This window comes from Arctopsyche grandis, chromosome 9 (assembly GCF_051622035.1).
Source record: "Arctopsyche grandis isolate Sample6627 chromosome 9, ASM5162203v2, whole genome shotgun sequence".
In the NCBI taxonomy this organism is placed as follows: domain Eukaryota; kingdom Metazoa; phylum Arthropoda; class Insecta; order Trichoptera; family Hydropsychidae; genus Arctopsyche; species Arctopsyche grandis.
In genome coordinates, this window is record NC_135363.1 from 3824403 (window position 1) to 3847569 (window position 23167).

The 23167-nt window shown below is 35.2% G+C and overlaps 1 protein-coding gene across 1 annotated transcript in view; it reads left to right on the plus strand.

Moving 5' to 3' along the window:
- LOC143917065 (fibroblast growth factor receptor 4-like) overlaps positions 1-23167 on the plus strand; it is a 97401-nt gene that overhangs the window by 43669 nt on the left and 30565 nt on the right. The window lies entirely within an intron of this gene.

Genomic DNA, 23167 nt, shown 5'->3' on the forward strand with positions numbered 1-23167 from the left:
AATTCAAGTTGTAATATTCTTACAGTACTTCACAGCTTTTCACATTGAACTATCACTTAAGCCAGCGGTTTCCAAACTTTATGCTACTACGCCTCCCTAAAAAAAAATTTTTTTTACGCGCCTCCCTACCTTTTATTTTTTAATAGATATAATAATATAGACACGTTTTAAATAATAAACCTTTATTTAAAAATAAAATAAAAAGACATAATAATAAAAAGGTTTTGCTATAACATATATTTATACGAACACGTACATATATTTATTTTTATATTAAATTACTAATTAAACTACATCTAACACATCAAAATTGAATCCGAAGGATGTTGTTGTTTATTGGCACAAAGTTTATCAAATCTTGGGGGCAATATGGAGAGTGCCACTCGTAACTCCTTTTCGACTATTAACCTGGCTCGATATTTGGTTTTCATTGCAGCTAGTGCCGAAAAGCCCATTTCGCATAAATAAGACGTTACGAACGGTAGCAGCACTTGCATTTCTTTGCAATACAAAGATTCATACTCTCCACTAGGATTCATCCAAAATTTAATTATGGTTTCAATTTTGAAACTTTTGTTTTAATGAGCTATCGCATGATAATTCTATCAATTTTTATTTTTCGATGGTTGTCAGCTCGAATTCGTCTTCTTCATTGTAGTTAAATGGATTCTGTATCCACAAAAACTTCTTTGAAATAATTGGAAAAATGCAGCACTAAAACATCCAAGTGGTCGGTAAAAATATTTTTACTGGCTTCAATATTGGCTGTGCCCCAGAAATCTTTGGAAAGTGATAACCTATCCAACCCATTCTTTTGTAAATTTGATTTCCATAACTTTAATTTTTTAATGAAAGCTTTTACTTTATCTTTTTGAACAAGTGGGTGTATTTGTGATCCCTGCATTGATTTATTTAAACCGCTCAATTTTCCAAAAATTTCAACCAAATAGGCAAGTTTAACAATAAAATTATCGTTCGTCATACAAAAGTGAGGTATAATTAGCTTCCATATCAGCACACAGCTTTGCAAACAGCCTTGCTCTCAAAGGACTATTCTTAATGTTGTTTATAATTTTTATAACTTTTGTAAAAATGCTGTTCAGTTCCTCGCTCATATGTTATGACAATAGAGCTGCTCTGAGAATCATACAGTGTGTCCAGATAGCATGTGGTGCTTTCTTTTTGATCAATGCTTTAAGACCTGCTTTGTGTCCGGACATTGAGTGAGCTCCGTCGGTACACAGTCCAATTATTATTTTATGTCGTTCACAACGCAATTATTTCACTTTATGTCGTTTTCTTCAATAAAGCTGTCTATTATATCAAAAATTTCAATGGATGTGGTCTTCACAAAAATGTGTTTGCAAAATAATATATCTTCTAATATATTATTATCCGCGACATATCGAACATATGCAATTAAATGGGCATCTTTAACTAAAACAGAGCGTATGCAAAGGCGCAATTTTTAAAATCTTCTCCGGATAATTTTGTATAGGAATTAAATGTATATATAAAAATGAAAGAAAAATAAAAATAAACATTCATGCATTGAATTTTTACTGTTAAGCTACGATATGAAGTTTTATTTATTTGTAGATATTATGGTATGAAAATTATTTTTTTATTAAAAAGTTTTGGCGCCTCCCCTGGCAATAGTCCGCGCCTCCCAGTTTGGAAACCGCTGGCTTAAACTCAAAATTGATCAAATAAGAATAATAAATTTCATGAACACTACAATACATACGTGCTGTCGTTTTTTTCTTTATTATTTATGATGCATAGGCCAAAGTCCTCAGACAATGAACTGTGTAACGTAACACTATGTATTGTGCGATAACTTTAATAATGAAAAATCTTAGATTCAATTTCGCTCATGAATCATTTCGATCGCAAGCTGCAGCATAGCAGATGCACTTCTCCATTCATCCATTGTCCTTCTCGTGAAAAGATTTCTGATTTCGAATTACCAACTATTGTGGAATCGCCGGAAAAATTACCGCATCTGGCTTTATATCGTATGTATGCATGTATATATTCTCGATACACATACAACAATAAAATAAGAAAAATCGACATTTCTATCACGCTTGCAACTGACTCTCTCCTGTCGATTGTCGAAATTGATTTCCCAGAATTGATACACTGTGTATATGTAGGTATATAAACCGTACAGTACATTGATTTTTTATTATCATTTATTGTAATCAATTGCGTTTCATCGTCGGCCAAACGATCGCTTGTATAATCATGTGTGGTCGAGTCTTATTGTATGTTATGAATTTATTAAACTTGTATTATATATTACTTTTAAGAGCATTCAGAAAATCCATTAGCTACATATGTCTCCACTTTTCGTTTTCATCTTCGTTCGCTTTCAATTTTCATTTCAAAATTCAACATTTTCAAATTTTGACTCTGAGGTTGCATCGATGCACATTTCAATATGATCCGTAATCGTTTTAGTGCATTGTAAATTGAACCTATGCTCAAATTCACACGTTTGGTTTAATTTGAAATGAAAAAGGTTAAATTTGAAATTAAAAAAGGTTAATTTTAATTGAAAAAATATTGAATTTTAATTCAAAAACCTGTATAAGAAACTCAAAAAGTTGGTTATTGTTAGATACGTTATTTTCCGGCAATTTAAAATTGTAAAATTTATACTTGAACGTTGAAAGCAATGTTGAAATGTCAAATTAAATTAAGGTATTGTTGATTGGGTCGCAATTAGTGACATGTTGAATTATATGCCAATTACGATTGTAATGGTTTGTGGTTTTAGTTGGAAATTGAAATGTTAATTATGTATGTTATTTGATGTGACAAGTTTATATGTGTGCATTGTGTATTTCTGTATGTAATACAATACATGCATATTATACAAAAATATAAGACACCAAATCTGTGTTCATTTCGTATATTATATTATATTTATGGCACTGTGCTAGTATTGTACCAATGCATACTATTTGCAAGCTTGATCGTCTTTCACAATTCGATTCACGTTCTTCCTTTCTCTCATATTAAACTGCCATTCGATGGTAAAATGCTTGTACGTTTATCGATCTCTAACTTAAAAATTGTGACGTACAACTTTTTCTAGACTTAAAATTTACGCCTACGAGCGATAAATCTTCGCCATTTTGTACCATTAACGACATCCTTATTTCCTACTCGATTTGCCTTTAACTTAACACAATAAAGCGTTTATTTAATTTTGTAATATTATATATAGCCTTTCCGTATCCTCCAGAGTCTCCTCTCAAAAACCTCTTAACACCTACCCGCTAGTTTGTCGCTATGATAAATCATGCAACGAATTTCCCAACCGGTTGCTCGAGAGATTGACTTCCATAAATCGAATTCTAAATTAAGTCATAAGGTGCATACAGACACATCGTCGAATTCGGAAAACAAATTCTGTCCATCAACTAGCAGCATAGATCAATGGTTAGCATGTAATAATGCTTTCAATTGTGTGGTCACATGTTCTATCCCGTATGCTGCTGGCCAGACTTTGGATATGTGAATTCGATTCGATCGATTACTTCTAATTTTATATATAATATCGCTATTCAGTCTGTCTGTCTGTCTGAGATAATGCTCGCCGTAAGAAGTGTGGTAGCGTGGAGCATCATGTGACATTGGGTCGAGCGACGGGTGACACATACACACACACACACACACACGCACATTTCATTCATCATTTTGAACGAGCTGGTTTGGTGAGCGTGTAATGCGCGCACTTTTTACTACGATTAATATTACGTGCGCGACTATAAATGACCTTCCACTATATTTATATATAACAACTTTATTTTAATTCGTGTATCAATTCCTTTCCGAAACCACCCGTTGAAAACAACGGGCTGAAAATTAGTATAATATACAAAAACGGACGCGATGTATGTTTGTGAAAGACTCGTGGAGACACAGCCAATCAGAGTCACAGAGACGACCAGCCAATCAGAATCAAGTGGTCGATGAGACGCGGGGAAGTGGGGGGGGGGGGTGGAGCGTTTGTCATGTGCGACGGGTGACACATACAAACATCCACGAAGACAAACACACATTCATTCATCACTTCGAACGGGTTGAATCAGTGAGCGTGTAATGCGCGCACTCATTTTTTTTACTATCAATACGTGCGCGCGCGCCTACAAATTACCTTACATTATTTATTTATTTATTTAATAGTTTTGGACCATTGTGGCATTACAGGAAGAACTTAATGCGCCACAATGGCCTACATAGATATAAAAACAAGTAAACTGTAAATAAAGGAAAAAAGCAAAAGCAGAAAACATGGTAAAATAAAATAATAAAAAAAAGTAACAAAAGGAAAATAATACATCATTCAGAGAGAAAAAAAATAACAAAAGTGTAAAAATTAAAAATAAAATCCATAAATCCCATTTTTTGTTTACACTGAACAAAATTAAAATAGTATATAAAAATGTACAAAGGAGAAAGAAAAAGTAAAATAAAATAAAACAAAATATGAATAAAAATAAAATCACAGCGAGGCCCAAATGGAAGAGAGTAGATTAAGATTCCACTCATTCATCACATTCAAATTAAGAAAGTAATGATGAGCGCAGGTTACCAGATAAATATGTTAAAATAATATTATATGTATATAATATATATTTTAATTTTAATTCGTGTATCAATTCCTTTCCGAAGCCACCCGTAGAAATCAACGGGCACAACACTAGTATAATATAATATAATAAAATATTTACATGGACGATGGGGATTTCATTATATTCTCTCTCTCGTCTGGAATAAAAAAGTTATTATTATTGAAAAAAAAAAAACACGCACCTCGTTGCAATCTGTGTGTCTGTATCATCACATCGGTGATTCCCACATTGAAGAAATATAGGAGAAACTTGTCGAAATAATGTGATCATACGAATTGACAATGACACAAGGAGGATACACCCATCACAGCTAGAGTTTACCTAGGCAAACCGTGCCGTACAATTGAGTGTGTCTGCGCCCTAATTCGACCAAAAAACAAGATTACACGAAAGATCAAAAGACATTTTAAAACCATTATTTAAGTTTTCGTCATTTAAACCTGCGCTTGATACTTTGGCCTTTTCGGTATGCGCTCACCTCTACATTATCCACACACGCATGCATAATTTCAAAGAAATGATAAACGCGTTTCCTCTCTCTGCGAGTCGCGTTGCATTCTTGCATGGATGCATTGCACCCGCCAAACGCACTCTCCAGCGAGTGATGACTCACGTCGTTTTCGAATCGATCACAAATTGCGGCTTTCGAACTGCGTCATATTTAGGATACATGCATATATGTTGCACACCATTTGCTGATGTATGTATATATAGATCTGTGCACTTTGCATGACTATCGTGCCGGTGGAACGCAACCGTGTATGATTGCAACGCTGCATCACAACAATGCAGTTTTCCCAGAAGAGCGCCTCGTCCCCCATTCTCCTCTTCCTCCCCCTAACACACACACACACACACACACACACCATGCCAACATCACACGGTCTGCTCCATCCATCATCGATAATCATCCATCTATTGATATGCATCGACACGTATGTAGCTTTGATCCGAGTCGTCTCTCGACTGTAACGATATATCTTTTGGGCTATGTGGAATAGAACTGATTACAAATCAGATATCAGACCATTCAGATTTGTATTGTGTGTACTGAAAAATTACATATTCATGCTGCCATTGTTTTGTTAGATAATCGAATTGCATATTTAAATGCTCGGTTCTTATTAAGCAACAGTTTGGTGCACAATGCTCCACTGTTTTGGATTGTTTGTTGGAAGTAAAACTGAACACGACAGGCTGTAAATCAACGCAGTGAATGCCCTTCGTCAAACTTTGCTAGTATATTGAATTCAGTTTAAAATTACATCGGGTGATAAAAACGCAGAAATAGGCATATGCGTTGCTTTTTTAATGGTTTTGCGAGTGTAAAACAATTGACTTAGTCCATTGATACCAGTGAGACATTACATATTACCATATTTGCATGTATACGTGCACTATGTCGTTCTCTTCACACCCGGTCGACCCCCTTACGCGTCCAGCGTAAGTATTTGTCATTGTATTTGTACACAGAGAGAGAGACAGAGGTACACGGCACATTTTGTGTCTCAGTGCGCACCTCGTATCCTAATTTGCACGGGCCATAAGTAAACACCGGATAGAAACAGTGCTTTTTCCAGGAATTGGGGCGGTTTAGCTCTATTTACAAAGCTAGAGTCCAAAAAAAAAAAAACGTTCGGCGAACCTTTAACAATGCAATAAACAATACGCAGCACCCTATGGGTCCGTTTTTTTCAAGACGGCACCTTGGTTATTCGGCCTTTAGCCGTAAGAGTGCAGACATACAGAATAGTACGCGCCAAGTTTTTTGGACACGTCCGATGTATGCTATGGCACCCAGGCCAAAAATGACCCCTGGAGTATTTTCGATATTTTATCCTTATATTGACAGTGATTGATAATGGTGACTTCCATATTTGAATACATGTAGTAGAAACTTGTCGAAATAATAAGATCTTACGAATTAATAATTACATGAAGATACGCCTCTCACCGCTGAGTTCACGTACGCGTTCTGCGCCGCACTTTTGAGTGTGTTTTTAGAGCCCGGCCACATCAGGTGACTCGTCAGCAATTTAGTCGGTGATTTTGTCGTCCAAGCTCTTGTTCACTCGGGCAATCCGCTCACTAATACCTAATATGAGTTGCCAGGTGTGGCATGCTCCATACAGCTGCATACATTTGATCTGGTCGCGCAATCAAGTTGCTCGCAACTCGCCCTGCATAGCCCGGCTATTGTTGTATAAATAAAATGTTTACAAAATATTATCACATCTTCTACATACGGTCTCATCCCCATTTATAAATGCTACAGAAAATTTCAAGGGTTAAGTATTACAAATACCCTATTTTTTATTTTATTTTATTTAATCAATCATGCACACTCAAGAATGCAGAATAAGAATTATTAATTATATTGTAGTTACGTTAAACACAACATCTATGGTCAAATATTATACAGAAACATTATTAGCATTATATAAGGCAAATACAAACATTAATTAACATTCACAGACAAATGTGCTGCAGTTGTACAAATCGGGGGTTAAGAGAGATAGGACAGGGATACCAATTTGTTGGAATCGTTTCAATGAAATTAGATAAATTGACAAACTTTGATGGGAAACGATCAACCTTGGACCATATCCAAGATCTCTCCAGCAGCACACACTAGGGATATAATCCGTGACCACACAATTAAAATCATTACATTCTACCATTGATTTTTGGTGCTGGTCTATAATGGCTTATTATATATTTACATACATATATACCTATACATATGAATTCATCACATTCTACGGATAAATAGTTATTTAAGTAATCTTTTTTCATGTAATATAAAATTGAAAGCTCGGAATATATTAGAAATATGCATATCTTGAAATTTTGATAGTTCCTGTCATTCATATGAGCAGAATTTCATCTGCATCGCATTTTATATAGGAAAATTTTGATTAAATTATATGTATTAGCTTTTATATTGCACGAAAAACATTCACATTATGGCATTTTTCAAACTTTAATATGTACTAATTTGTTTAGTGTTTGGATTGTTTTAACATATTTTCACTACACGGTGCATTTTTTACGTACTTACTTAAAGTAAGTTCATAGCTATAATACATATTGTGATTTTATACACACAATAAATTATACTGTAATGAAAATTCCGTGAGCTTTTGAACCGCCGATTAACATCATTTATAAATATAACAGATACACAGATATTTATTGTGCACGAATTGATGTAGCGAAAATTTTAGCATTCTTAGAAGCGTCCGGATTTATGATCCAGATCTGGATCGCGGATGCTTAACGTAAACAAGTAACTATACTGACGTGTCTGTCCATCTGTCTCGAACGACTGTACGAGAATAAACAAGAAATAAAAAATCTTCAGAACTTTCAAACACAATTCGACCACACTCGAAACTCTGGCCGTTTTCCGGACAGCAGACTCAAACATCAACTCCCCATACCGTGAATGTTTACCCGGCGAACTTCCTAAACTTCGGAATTTGTCTGTTTATCTTGCTCAAAGGAGTCTAATTGGAACTCGTTAGTGCTTATCAATGATATTCATCGCATTTCCTGCCTCTACTTGTCTACGGGATGTTTCTCGGAAATTCAATTTCGCCCGCAGTCTCGTATCGCGAAATCCAATTACTCCACAAGACCACTCTGTGGCAGTTCGAATGGTCCATTGGGAAACGGCAAAACCTCTTGCATTTCAGAAATAACTTTGCCAATGGCACTTCAAGACTGAAAACCAATAAAACCCGCCGCGTTGGACCGTTAACCGTTTTCAAAGTACTCGTTTGTTTTCATGTCGATTGTTGTCGACCATTTTGGCTCTCGATCGATCAAAGCTAACTGGACTAATTTAATTCATTACTATTAATTGGCTTTATGTAATTATGAACCTGAATAGCATAGCATGCGTTGCAACTGTTTGCACTTTGGTGTCACAAAAGCCCGAAATGAAATTCGAAATATTCATTCGATTAAATACACCCGCATGTACATACATATAATGAGCATATTGAAATAACCATACCTGCATTAGTGTGTTGAAATTATTTTATTTTAAGTTTAAGTTTCGACTATTGTGGCTTTATTATCCTTAATGCGCCACAATGGTCGAAAAGATACAGAGAAATGAGAAAAATAAAAATATATACATGAATATACATTTATATATATGTACATAATCATAATAATACCATAATATCGCTATTCCGTCTGTGTGTCTGTCTGTCTGAGATAACGCTCGCCGTACTATAATAGTCGTTTCAATTCGACATACATATGTACATATGTACGTAGCTAAACCACTGCCAAGTCGTATATACGAATACAATAACAAAATAAAAAACTTCTATTTATACTATTTGCTACCTTTTTTTCTGGGCAGAGAATTTACTAGTCTTTACTACTTTAATTAATTAATTAATAAATTTTTCTATTGGTGTTTTATATTGTTTACATATAGGTAGGTAGGTAGTTTTTACCTTTTTTTTTCATATTAAACAATTAAATATAAATATCAAATTCAATATATTAAAAAGGTATTTGAATTTATGTATTTAATAACTTAATATGCCAATACCCATGCGATGATATATCATCGGGTACAACATTTGTTTATGCATAATCATAAAAAAACAATAGCATTATTAAAATAAGAAAAAGGGCCGCCGAGAGGAATACCAGGCCCTGGGAAAAATAATTTCGGGTCCTATTTTCCAATTTTAAAAAGAATATCTTACAGACATATTTTTAATATGCAAAAAATCTATCGAGAATTATTTGAAAAATACCTACGTATATGTTGGTTGTTATTTTTAAAATAATTGAATAAGAAAGTATGATATAACAGGTATGATTTCCGACACGGGGCCCCTCCTGTAGTCCGAGCCCCGGAACTTTTCCCCTCCCCCCCCTCCCCCCCCTCTTGTCGGCCCTGCCTATAGCCAACACTAATATATAAAAACCAGCCGCAAATACAAAATATCCCTGCGAGGCCCAAATGGAAGAGGAAGGCAATACATCACATTGAATGAAAATAATGTTGAGCCCAGGCTACCTAAATTGAGCAAAATTAAATCCATTTGTCCCCTATAATACCACTTAAAAATATGTAAGTTTATATACATATATTCGCTGAAAGGTTTAAATTTTATAATTTAACGTCACATTTTATATTAAAACTGTCGCAGTTACGTGTGCAACTGCGTATTTTTTTCAGCAGTGTCGCACAAAAGTTCAATATTTGCCTCATTTATTATTTTTAACAAATTAATATACATATGTACATACATATATATTTATATCAGAGGTCGACAACCTTATCTATGAGATTAGTGTGAATATACATACATAAATACATAAGCGAACGTCTTGTGTGGCTTTTCAATAATCATCTTTGACGTTTCCCAGAATCATCGTTTGACTTGATCTACATAACTAGACTGCATATTCACATTTTTTAGCCACCGTCAATCATTTCGGCAAATTCATCGGAATCCAATTAGTTAAATTGATAGTAATTTCTGAGAAATTACTTGAAATATTTTGCGATTCGATCGCATGCACAATCTCACTTGTCGCAGAACTGGATACAATATAGTATTTCAGCTTTGACGACGTAAAGGTTGCCGATCTCTGAACTTATTAACCCCTTCGAAAGCCGCATCTATGTATAACGAAAGTTGAAATACCTATCGAATATTTGTTTTTTATTGTATTATCATTATCGCGAATGCACGTCATTGTTGTTTGAATTGCATATTTCCAATTAATGGCTCGCATCATTACGTTTTCCCCGAAGCGCAAACAATTACGGTTTTTAGCGGAATCCAAACAAGGTAGGTACACAATCGTAGAACAAAAGAATGTGTACAGACCATCGTTGACGAGCAGGTGGTTCTTAAACGGAGACATTCGAGACAGCTGAGTCGATTTTTTCCGACTAAATTATACCACTTGTATAGACCACCGTGTCAATTATTAGTTCGGTGTAAACAAATGCAGGAGTGTAAATTCACCATGTAATGTTTTAATATATTGCTTGAAGTTTCATACTTTTGTTGCGTTTGTGGTCTAATCTCTGTCTACGAAATTTTTCGTAGCGAGAAACGCCACGACTGACTTTGCGAAAGAGCCAGCCGCTGTATTTACATGTTAAACTGCCTAAAAAGTGTTAAATTTAATCTTATCGGTGTCATGTACATTTGATTTTGTGAACATCTTTGGAATTAAAATAATTTGTTTTTTACTTTGTTAATATATGTATATGTATGTATATTTATTTATTTACATATTAGCCACAGTGATATTACAAAATACTTGAACGTGTCATACTATACGTGTATACTATATTAAAGAAAATTAGCAAGACATCTATGTTATAGATAAAAAAAAATTGAAATCATATTAAAATAGTGGGTAGGATGGTTTTTGCCAATTTGATGGAGGAACTCCTTCATCAATAAAATCAGATTAATTGGCAAACTTTGATAGGAAACGATCGATTTGGAGTCACAAATATCCAAGTCTGACCAGCAGCATTAAAGATTATTCTCGGAATAAATTATTTTCAATTAAATTAGAAGGTTATTTATTTATTTATAGCAAATTGCTAATGAACATATAACAAAAGTAACAAATAAAATTAATTGTATATAATTATGTTTACCAAGTGCATTTTATTTTGATAATATCTACCGTATCTATATACCATCATGAAGAACATAAATGAAGGCAAGGAACACCAAAGTAAAGAAGGTTATTGAAACTTTCAATAATATTTTATTGGTTTATGACCTGGTCATCGTCCATTACTATATCTCAAAGCCACCGCTAAGTGCCGTACCTTTTTTTGTTGTTCAAAGAAATATACGCCTATTCCCTAAGAAAGTTTGGATCCATTGATCTTTCATAGAAATTTGAAATTCATAGTTGTTGAGACCTTATAAAAATCGGTTAATCGAGCCAAAAAAGCCGGTTTTCGGTTTTTTGAAAGATGGCCAAAAAGTCCGTTTTTCGGTTTCGGTTTAAGCCGGCTTGGATAGACGAGGTATTTGTTGCCAGAGAACTTGGCTGCCTACCTTTGTCACAATGTTGCAAATTGACTAAGGCACCAAGTCGAATATGTATTGTTACAAAAGCAATATTCTTGCTCTATAAGCATCTCAGATTCAAAGCGATTTTAAAACCTACATATTTTTATTTTATTTTTTTTTATTTTTACATATATACCAGGAAGGCCTTACAGGAAAATCCCAATGCGCCTTCCTGGCCAATTACAAATACAAATGCAGCATTTTTTTATTATAAGTCGTTGAATTGCGAGACACTGAAAAAACTCGCAAATTAACGAGACATCTATGAATTGTACATAAATTTTTTTTTTATTGTACATCCATCAAATTTCAAATAGTGGTGACATAGTAGGTAGGAAGGATTTTTAGCCATTTTTTTTTTTCCGGGAACCGTTTCAACAATGAAATCAGAGAAAATTGGCAAACTCTGATAGGAAACGATCAACCTGGAGTCACAAATCCAGGTCTGACCAACAGCATACTCTGAAAAATTCATTTTCATTCAGGGATAGAACCCGGCACCTTCTTGACGGTAAGCAGAAGCTTAACGTCCGAGCTATGCTGCTGGCTATGTACATGTACATGCATCCCACAGATGCATATGTAGATGCGGTTCTATAATACAATGAACCAAACTACCACCTGGGCGATCGAATCGTAATGTTTTCTCGGAAAATGGTTGACTGAGACAATTGCGCAATTTAATCTAATTCGATCAATTGTCAGACGTGTCTGTTGTTAGGTTGCAACACGTCTCTGGACAAACGGATGGACAATGTAGCGTTATTTGTTGGAACACGCGACTTTTCTCGTATGTATGTAGGTGTAGGTATAGGGTAGGAGTGGTTCTGCAACTTTTTTTCGCGCGTCACCCCGGTACCAAGGCGACACGAGACTCGTCTCGTTGAAAATGACGGGTGACTCTATAATTTTATATAGGAACAAGTCTAAACTTGTCTAAAAATGTCGCTTCGTTCGTGGACGGGTATGGCGTGCTTCTGCTGGAGTTGGCGGTCTTCGTTTTTAATCGATGCGTACAGAACTTGATCGCCTTTTTATTATAACATTTATAACACACTTTTTTTCGTCTCATAATAATCACTTTGGCATAACGGGGATTACTAATTAGACAAATAGTCTTAAAACTGTAATCGGAGATTCCAAATTCAAATCAAATTTGAAGTATTGTTTTATTCGACAATGAATATGCAATTTTATTTACCGGCTACTAACTACTAACCTTTCCAAACTCCAAATAATACAAAATTAATCCCTAAAAATAATTTATAATACACCCATATATACTAACTTGAAAAAATGCATGCCATAAATAATATTCCGTTTGTTACAGACATTACTAACAAACTAACCAGTTGATTCTATGACAGAATCACTAATAACCACACACTTGTGAAGAGTCTCGGTGATTACAACAAAATGTCTATACCCTTCAGGTATAACACACAAATTACCTAAACACCACAAACTTGCTTTAGATCGTCGACTATAGAGAGTCTTTAAATAATATTATATATTAGATGTATTATGAGTAGTCACCGGAGCCTGAGGGGGCCGTGTCTTGTTCAAAGGTTGTAAATGCATTGTTAAAGGTTTGCCGAACAATGGATAGCACTGTAACTATCCTACCTCTAATTATGAGTAGAGGTAGGACCGGAAGCGTGCCATTTATTGTTCAATTGTTGTAAATCCGTTGTAAAAAAGGTTCGGCAAACCTTTAACAATGCATTTACAATATTTGAACAATATACAGCACCCTCAGGGTCCGGGCTTCAATTATGAGCATTTATAAGAATTGTAAATAGATTTTTGAGCTCCTTTTCCTATTATGCTTTACATTAACATTAGAATAATATAATACTATGATTACTAACAAAATTAAAATAGATATAAGATGTATTGTGAACATAATTTAGTAATAATAAAAAGCATTTAAAAATAAATTTACCGGCAAATACGAGATTGAAATATTTCGAATCGCTGTGCCCTATTCAGAAATGTGTATAGATTTGATGTTATACAGCGTTTATTCTGACAATTGCAAATAGTCTCCTATTGAAGTGTAAATATTTGACATTTTCAGTATTTAATTCGATTTATAAATAGGAAATGCAATATACCATGCAAATACCGCACATCCTTGATTCATTTAGGGCTATCGATATTTCCACAACGAAAGCAAATTCAAATTTAATCAAATGAATTTGTTGTGCTGGTCTATAAATAAGCACTTTCCCGGGGCTCGCAACTTAAGGAACACTCCATAGATATATAATACACATAGATGGGCCCTGACGTGTGATTTTGGTCGGAGATCTTGTCTTCACTAACTGAGGGGTGCGGGGGGTTTAACTAGCGGGGAAGTTGGGAAAAAAAACGTTTTTTCCCTACGACGCACGGTACCTACCTACCTACTGAGAGAAACTATGCATGCGCCATGTATTTTGCATGCGCCAAAAGGGAGACCAGTATAAAGCGTGAGGGCGGATCTAGTGTATTATACATCAATGGAACACTCCCTTGGGATTTAATGTATTTAAAATATACATATATAACTAGTGTTTTTACCCGGCTTCGCTCGGCATTTGTAATATAAACCGCTTAAACATGGCCAATCTAATAGTAAACATTTTATTAAATTTATTTGTTCGTTGACGTAACGCATTTACGAACCAACATTACATATTTTCTTACATACCTATTAAGTCTCTTTCGAAATTATATATTAGATATACGGTATTAAAATATAACATATTACTTAATATATTTTTAACACACTCTTTAATTATTTATTAACCTCGATTGTAATTTGTTAACTATTCAAAACGAAAAACCAAAGTCTATCGTAATAAATAGTATTACATAGATTGGTATATATATATGTATAATACTTTTATTTTTTACAAGCTTTTTATTAGCTCCACTCACATTATTTAATTAATTTTAATTTTTCTTCTTTACAGGTGAGTCTTCATTTTCATTATGTTTTACTCGGAAGAACATTTTCCTCCTACGCATTTCATGAAGGTAATAACATTTTCTACATAAAACAATTCCTAAGTATTTACGACGAAATCGTAATATAATATTTCTCAATATTCGTTTTAAAATTTTAGGGCATTTATATTTAGACTTACATTTAAACTTTTTAGATTAATTTGATGAAAAATATAACTCCCCATAGTATAATCCAGTACTACTCAGGCAAATATCTACGATTTATCGATCGTAGATATCATTGCGTATATCTTTTTTTGCAATCTTGCTACATTCAATTAAGAAAAAAATCGCCAATTGCTAAGCATTTCAATCAATAAAATACTCACAATTGATCAAAAAAAGATCGACTCATACTAGCGTAGTACTAAAATCGTATTCGCGGTTTGTTACAAATTCATTATCGTATAAAAAAACTAGTGAAACTCAAAGCCTAATAAATACACTTGTCTATTTTACACTTCACATATTATATAGTTTGACGCTTCGTCAGATAAATTGTCCAACTAATCGCTCTATTAAGACGAAATCACACAGAGAGGTTACGCTGCACTTTTATTTGTATTTTTATATACTCATTTACCTAGCCATCCCTAGGCCCGAGGCACGCAGTCCCAAAAATCACCCCCTGGACTGTTTTCGGTGAAATTTTATCCTTGTATTGATATAAGCTTGACAGTGATTGATAACGGCTAATCCAATATATTTGAAGAAATGTAGGAGAAACTTGTCGAAATAATAAGATCGTACGAATTAACAATGAACTGGGAACGCCCTTTCTTGACTCGAAGTCAAGACGACATACCGTGCCATTCATCTCAATGTGTTTTCGCGCTTATAGTGCGCTGTAGTTGAAAAATTTAAAAATTCATTTCGATTTAATGCGTCCGGTTTATTATTTAATAATATTTCGCGTCCTTGAAATACCCTCTACTCTGTTTGTCGCTGTGAATCTGCGAGCGATAAATTGTCCAACTAATTGCTACGGCTCCAGTACGCTATGAAAAATAATTAGATATTCGTTGCATAAAACAATATGGCGCCACTCGAACGAGTGAACTTTCCCGGACCAATTTTTCCATGTCGTCGAAACAATATTGATGGGCACATTATTCTCAAAGCATCTCGATTCCACGTACAGAATTGTAAATAATTATGCGGTTCCCATACTCAACATACATATGTCACGGTCATGTCATCCCGGATACACAGACAAGGATACACACATAACACTCGCAACACACGTAAGACCATCAAAATCGATAATTAAACCAGATTCGAGGCATCCTCGAACAAGGATATTGAGTTGTAACCAGGGCTGTGGGGTCGTTGAAAATCCGTGCGACTCCGAACAATGTATATGGGATATTGGATTACTAACAGAGTCACTCACCAATATCGAATGTACATATGTACATATGACATGTCATGTCCTTTGACACTGTATGCGCTCAAAACTGTATAGGCACATACATACATAGATACAATCTTTCATACAAAATCTTTCATGCGAAGTCTCTCAAAGCACTTGCAACGTATACAAAGTACTTTCGACATTGAAAAGCCCTCTCTCTTTAATGGACAATATCGATTCGAATCGAGTTAAAAGCTGCGATACTAAAAGATAGATAATGTGATAATTTGAGGAGAGTGCTTTCCGAGTTTGCGCTTTTTTTTTCATTCATATAAAATATTTCACAAAATCTTAAAAGAAAAAACCTAGTTACATAATTTTTTAGAAATACGCCAAACTGAAGGTGTTCTTTAATTATGAAAATATTCTGCTTTTTCTTTGTGATCTTATTTTCTTCACAACTTTCAACTAATAAAGGAAATATATTGTTGCGTAGGGGTGGGTTCAGGATCCAAATGAAAGGCCAAAGTCGCTTCACAGCATTTATTCAACGATTCAGGAGGTCCACACGCAACCAACGCTCACTCCAGAATACTTGATCTAACGTGTGTACCTCCTTAGGGCGGTTTCAGACTAGCGTTTTATACGCTCGTATAATCTCGTTTTTTGAAGTGCATGTAGGCGCGTATAGGCGCGTCGTTTTCCATACGCGCAACTCGTACGAGCGTAGACACGCTTATAAGCTCGTATTATCCATGTTGATACTAAATCATCACTACCGGTTTTAGCGAATACGCCGGAATAAGCCCGTGTACGCGCGTCCGGTTTTTTGAAGCGCGAAAAGTAGCGCGCGTGTAAGCGCGTATGCCGAAACGACCGTATACGCGCAGAAAAAAACGCTAGTCTGAAACCGCCCTTATACAGGACAAGTTGCCCAGCATAGCATCCCCGATCCGTTGACGGGTCTATTGTCTAGGCACGTCGGTCTACCCGCACTCGCCCCGTTTTGTAAGATCGCCAGCGTATCCTTTGTTCGGACACTTACTGAATCCCGTTAGCCTAATACGGGGTCTCTATTTTGCACCCACGAATGCAATTAGACAGTAGATACTCTCTCCCATGTTCCCACGTTACAATATGTTAGCTTCGTGAACTTATTCTTAAGGAGTTTTCATTTCAAAAATTGCCTAACCAAATTTAGGTACATATATATATTATATAGCGACCTCTACGATCGGTAAATCTCATCTAATATATTATATGATAAAATAATTCTAATGAAAGCTATTAATTGGGTTTAGGGAGCTCATGTTATATTTCAAAATTCACCTTCGTCTGTCGTTTGCGCAAGTAACTTGTACTGTCACAAACGAGTATCCTATGTATGTACCTATAGAATAATCTTAGTATAATATATACATAGTTGGTATAAAGAAGCAAAACTAGTGAATTCACGTTCGTTACTGTGTTGTGTTTCTAAATTAGGATATTCAAGACGGGTCATTTGTCTATGTATAAAATTGATTTCAATCGATCAGTCCGGTCTAGGATTAAATCAACCATACCCGGAATCACGTACGTACATAGGTCGTTCAAAAGTCGAATCATTTTGTGATTGATCATTCGAATCCACTATCGATTAACATGTCTGCCGTCAAATATGTTGAGATTCTCATGTTGTACGTACATACATTGAATGATTGACTCAATCAAGTTATTTTACAGATATGTTCATGAGACACTCATTCCTGATTCAATTGCTTTATTGTTTCTCTTGAAATCGTGATATTGATAGAGTTGTCAGCGGACTCATTTTATCTGTCTGTTTTTACTTGCATAGTATTGGTATTGGTTGTCAACGTAAAATAAAAGCTTGGAAAACACAAGAGATTTTGATTTAATAATCGTCCAAATTTTGCCAACAGCAATATACGTACTCTAAATATTGGGAAAATCGAATAAATTTTTCGATTTCGGCTGGGATTTGAACCCATGACCTCTCTACTGGTACACAATCGATTGACAGTGGCTTTTTGTGACAGATGATTATTCACGGCACCCCGAAAAAGACGCGCACGACAATGCCGCGCCGACATAGCCATGAAGGACAAAATAAATTCCCATGTACATACATATTATATTTTATATATAGGAATAAAAATTAAAAAATACTCATAATTAGACATTAGTCCAGTGGGCTTTAATAGTTTAAATTAAAAAAAAATTGTAGCCCGAGTTTGATCCCACTGGTTGCTGCTGGCCGATCGTTTCCTATCAGTTTGCCAATTTATCTCAGTTTAATTGAAACGGTTCCTACAAAGCAAGACAGAAAAAAAGTTGACTATTGTAAACCATTTATTGTAGGTAAAAGCATCCTGGCCGCCCAAGGAAGAAAGCACGCAGGGAAGAACGGCACGTCGTGTGCTTGGTTCTCCGCTGTGAGGGGTCTCCTACATTTCTTAAAAGATGGGATACACCGTTATCGATCACTGTTAAGCAAGAATACAAGGATACAATTTTACCGAAAACACTCCAGGGGGTGATTTTGGGATGGTACGTGCTGGGCGTGCCATGAATCTGTGCAAGGCACGCCACATTTTTTTCGCACGTTTAAAACTATGTAAAAAAACCATGTGCCACGTTCATCGCTGTGTGTTATCGTCCCAAGTCTGAAGATAACGAATCTTCCGTACCAGTGCTTCTTTTTTTTTCTTATCTTCCTTTCTCCTAAAAACAACTTGTGTTTAATAAAATTAAATCAAATTTTGTAGTATTGTTTTGGCATTGACGAGTTTGTCGTCGCGGCTTCTTCGGGTCACCATACTCTGTGTAGAATTTGTCTTTCATTTTCAAATAATTGTATGGTGCATCCAGATATTTCCAGATAATGGTCGAAATCTCGTTACAGCTGTGTTTGTATGTTACAAAATTGGACCGCATTTAATTTAATTATATCTTACACAGGCAATGAATGTCTTCCGCGATAATTAACGCTAATTAAAATGTCTTTATTCGAAAGAAATATTCAAACTTCCGAAACGGACAAGGCGGCTGGTATAGTCGGCCACATTTAACATTCCACCGGCGAGCGTTTCCGAAAATTCGAAACCTGAAATCGAATGCGAAACCTCGCCGCAAAAAAGCACGAAGGAGATCCTCTCAATTTGTTGTTAACTCATTCCGATGGCGGAAGAAAGGAGTAAATCACTACTCGAGACTCGAATCCTCGTCTTCTTTTATTTTGTTTTTCTGCTCGTCTCTTTTCTCCGATCGAAATTGAGCGGAGACCGCATACTACCGCCAATGTTGGGTCGTGTCTCGTCTTCCTTTAATAACAGCTCTCTCGGTTGAGTTATTGCCCCGAGACGAGACCGGTTCTCAGGATGCGTCGTCCTCAACCCCCTCCCGTCTGTCCCTGTTTGCAATTTCGCCAGCTGGATCGATTCTCAAAATTGCATACAGTCTTCTCGAACTTTTTCTGCAAAACCCATCTTGTATGATTTTTAGCAGACGTTATATTACGGCGGTATGTGCTACTCGCACTTCGTCTTTCCACTAAATATGTAGGTTTTAGAGGTTGTATTAAATATAATATAAGATGCATTTAACCAGCAGAATAGACGAGTGGTTAGCATATAATGCTTTGAACAGAGTGGTCACGGGTTCAAACCCCACTGGTTTCTGCTGGCCAGACCTTGGATTTGTGACTCCAGGTCGATCGTTTCCTATCAGAGTTTGCAAATTTATCTGATTTTCATTGAAACGGTTCCAAACAAATTTGTAACATTTTCTTGCAAAATCTCCGAGTTTTCAGCAATCTCGAATTTCGCTGAATTGTATAAAATGCTGCAAATTTATAAATTTGACCATAAATTTAGATGTTAATTGATTTTACTGAATTTCGCTGAATTGTTTAAAATGCTGCAGATTTACAAATTTGACCATAGATATCTCTGTGAATATTGATTGATATGTACATATTTATGTACTTTGTATAATACTAATAATATTTGTATCAAATGTACAATATTTCTTTACCTTTAAGGTCTTCCTAATAATAAGATAAAAAAATAAAATAAAATAAAAAAATGTATATCAGGAGCTGTAAAACATTTTATTAAACATGCGTGCCTGAAATCTATACTTCGATTGTAAACGTGCTCTTAATAGTATGGAAACAAATTATAAGATATAGTGTGAATATAAAAACGGACGCGATGTATGTGGGTATGTTTGTGGCGGACGCGTGGAGACACAACCAATCAGAGTCACAGAGGCGCACTGCCAATCAGAGTCTAGTGGCCGAGGAGACGCGAGAAAGTGGGGAGGGGGACGTGGAGCGTCTGACATGTGCGACGTCAGGCCGAGCGACGGTAGCGTACACAAATAAACACACCCTCGAAGATGCACACACATTCATTCGTCATTTCGAACGGCTGAACGGGTTGGTTCGGCGAGCGTGTAATGCGCGCACTCAACTTTTTACGTCTGTTCATACCTAGTCGGCACGTATCGGCAGCAGCAGGCAACCTGCAAGTACGGGGAGTATTCTTTGGTACATTCTAATAAAACTAATAAAAACCTTGTAAAAAAACAGGCAGTCCCCGCTAAATTGTTCAAATTAATTACTGTTTCGTAATATTTATACTTATGGACTATAGGCCCGATAAAACGTCATCAAGTACTACAATATAGTTTTAAAATTTTAAATTCATAATGTAATACTATACATATATACCACCGAATAAAATTTTAGCCCTGGGCGAATCCTACCGATGAAGGTCTATTCATATAAGTACAGCAGTTCACGGCTACAGAACCGCACAGCACCTCACGTAAACGACAGTTTCTATTCATACTATCTAGCACCTCACGGTTTGCGCACGTTCAAACGCTAAAGTTTTGGCGTAAAATCGGCTTATATATTGCTAAAAAATATTTTTGTGATTGTTGAATATTCTTCACGTAACGCTGGTTTATCACCGCTGATTTATATGTTGTCAAAACTTCGTATTATACTTTGTTTATTAAATTCCAAACTCATTACAGTAGCTTGATGTTATACAAAGTATCAATAATTTATTTATTTACTGCTTTCTTGGCAAATTTCAACTTCGAAAACCCTGCAAATTTCAACCTGATACGTATCGATTTCTGGTCATATTATATGTTTGATAAATCACAACATAAAAACATATTTGTTATATAAAAGTGAAACAATCAAGTATACTAAAATTGTGTTGAAAACCTGTTGCAGCACGTGATTATTTCACTAGTTGCTTCCATTGGTCATTACATTTACCTACATATACATTTACATAAGATTAAGTATATGTATTTATGAATAATAAAATACGTATAAACATATCAGTTGAATAAACTAATAATTAGTACACTAAACGAAAACACAAATACAATATTATTTTGGAATCAATTCAACCCGATTTGCAACACAAATCAAGTGATGCAATTTTCTTTCCAATAAGCAACATTACTCATTTTAGATAGTGCTATCAGGTCTTGCTTGTAAATACATTTTTCAAATATATATGTGTCATATATGTATGTATGTATCAGTGGCGCGCCGTGACTTTTAAAACAGGGGACTAGGTATGAACAAAAATATACTTTTGATTTTTGAATTATAATAATCTATCTTTAAGTGATGAGCAGACTTAGGCGGCCGGGAGTGATGACTAGAGGTAGGACCGGAAGCGTGCTTTTTCCAGAAAACATGGCATTTTGGGTCTATTTTCCAGGAAACACGACAAAATACAAAGCTAGAGTGCAAAAAAAAGGTTCATCATAAAAATGAACAATGCACTGCAAACAATAAACAAAGAACGGCACGCTTCTGGTCCTACATCTAGTGATGAGTATACTTTTTCATTTTTGTGTTAGCAAAAAAATTAAAAGTAGTCTGCTTTTCTTAATGACATCTTTTTTTTATTCAAAACTCAATCTTCTGAACGATTTGTCGAACAATCGATCGAGACTTCAGCATTTCAAGGTCTCGTTATTTGTTTCCGCTCGTTTCTGAATCAAAAAGTTCTGTGGAAATATGTGTTAACAACAAAAAATAAATCAGAATGACGTTTAATAGACAAAAATCAGAATATTCTTAGTTATAATTCCACAAATGCTTGAAGAGACGAGTATATCAAAAATATGTTTTGTCTTCGACGGAACGCCTATACAAACAATTCGCCAGTACTACAAAGCGAACATAAGTGAGACGGCGAGTCCGTGCAAGCAAACGACGCGGTGGACCATATTATAACAATCCACTACCAACTACCTCAGGTAGGGTCGATTCCGGTTTCTGAACTTCGTTAATCCGACTGAACATCAAAATGGTCTAAGATTTGAATTTATTGTAATTGATTATATAATATGTATGTATTATACAAAAAAATATATAACACTGTTGCGAATACTTGTTTTTATTTCAAGTGTTCGCAATAGTGCTGCACGATAGTTACACGTGCCAGTTTGTAATTTGGCTGAATTTGAAGTGTGCTCTAAAATCGAATTCCTACTTACAGATGTATTTTCTGAAGAAAAAATATCAGTGTGAACCTTTTTATAAGGTTTTTATTAGTTTCATATTATATTGGATGTGTACGTAGACTTTGTACGTTTTTCTTGAAAGCTTTTCTGTTTTCATGTTTTATTTCCTCAGACGGTGGATGACTGCGAATATTAAATTTTCCGGAAAATCCGTCTCGGCTTCTGTGCAAAAATCTGTATAAAGGTGGCGGCGCTATGGCGTCTATTATGAATTGCATTTATTTTGTCATGGTGGATCAATAGTGCAAGGACAGACGCTTGCGCTGAAGATGAGCAAAAATTCTAAAAACAACGTATTTCCACTTTTTAAATTGTGATCGTTATAAATAAAATAACCGAGCCATTTATTTAACTATCTTTGTGAATGCTGTTTCACTTTGTGAATATTATAATTTATATACGTATATATCTGATTAAAAATTAAAGCTATTTTTTACAAGCCTCATATCAAGTTGCTTTCGCTTTTTCGTCTGACAAAATTTGGGTTTTATTATTACTACATAGCTTCTTTA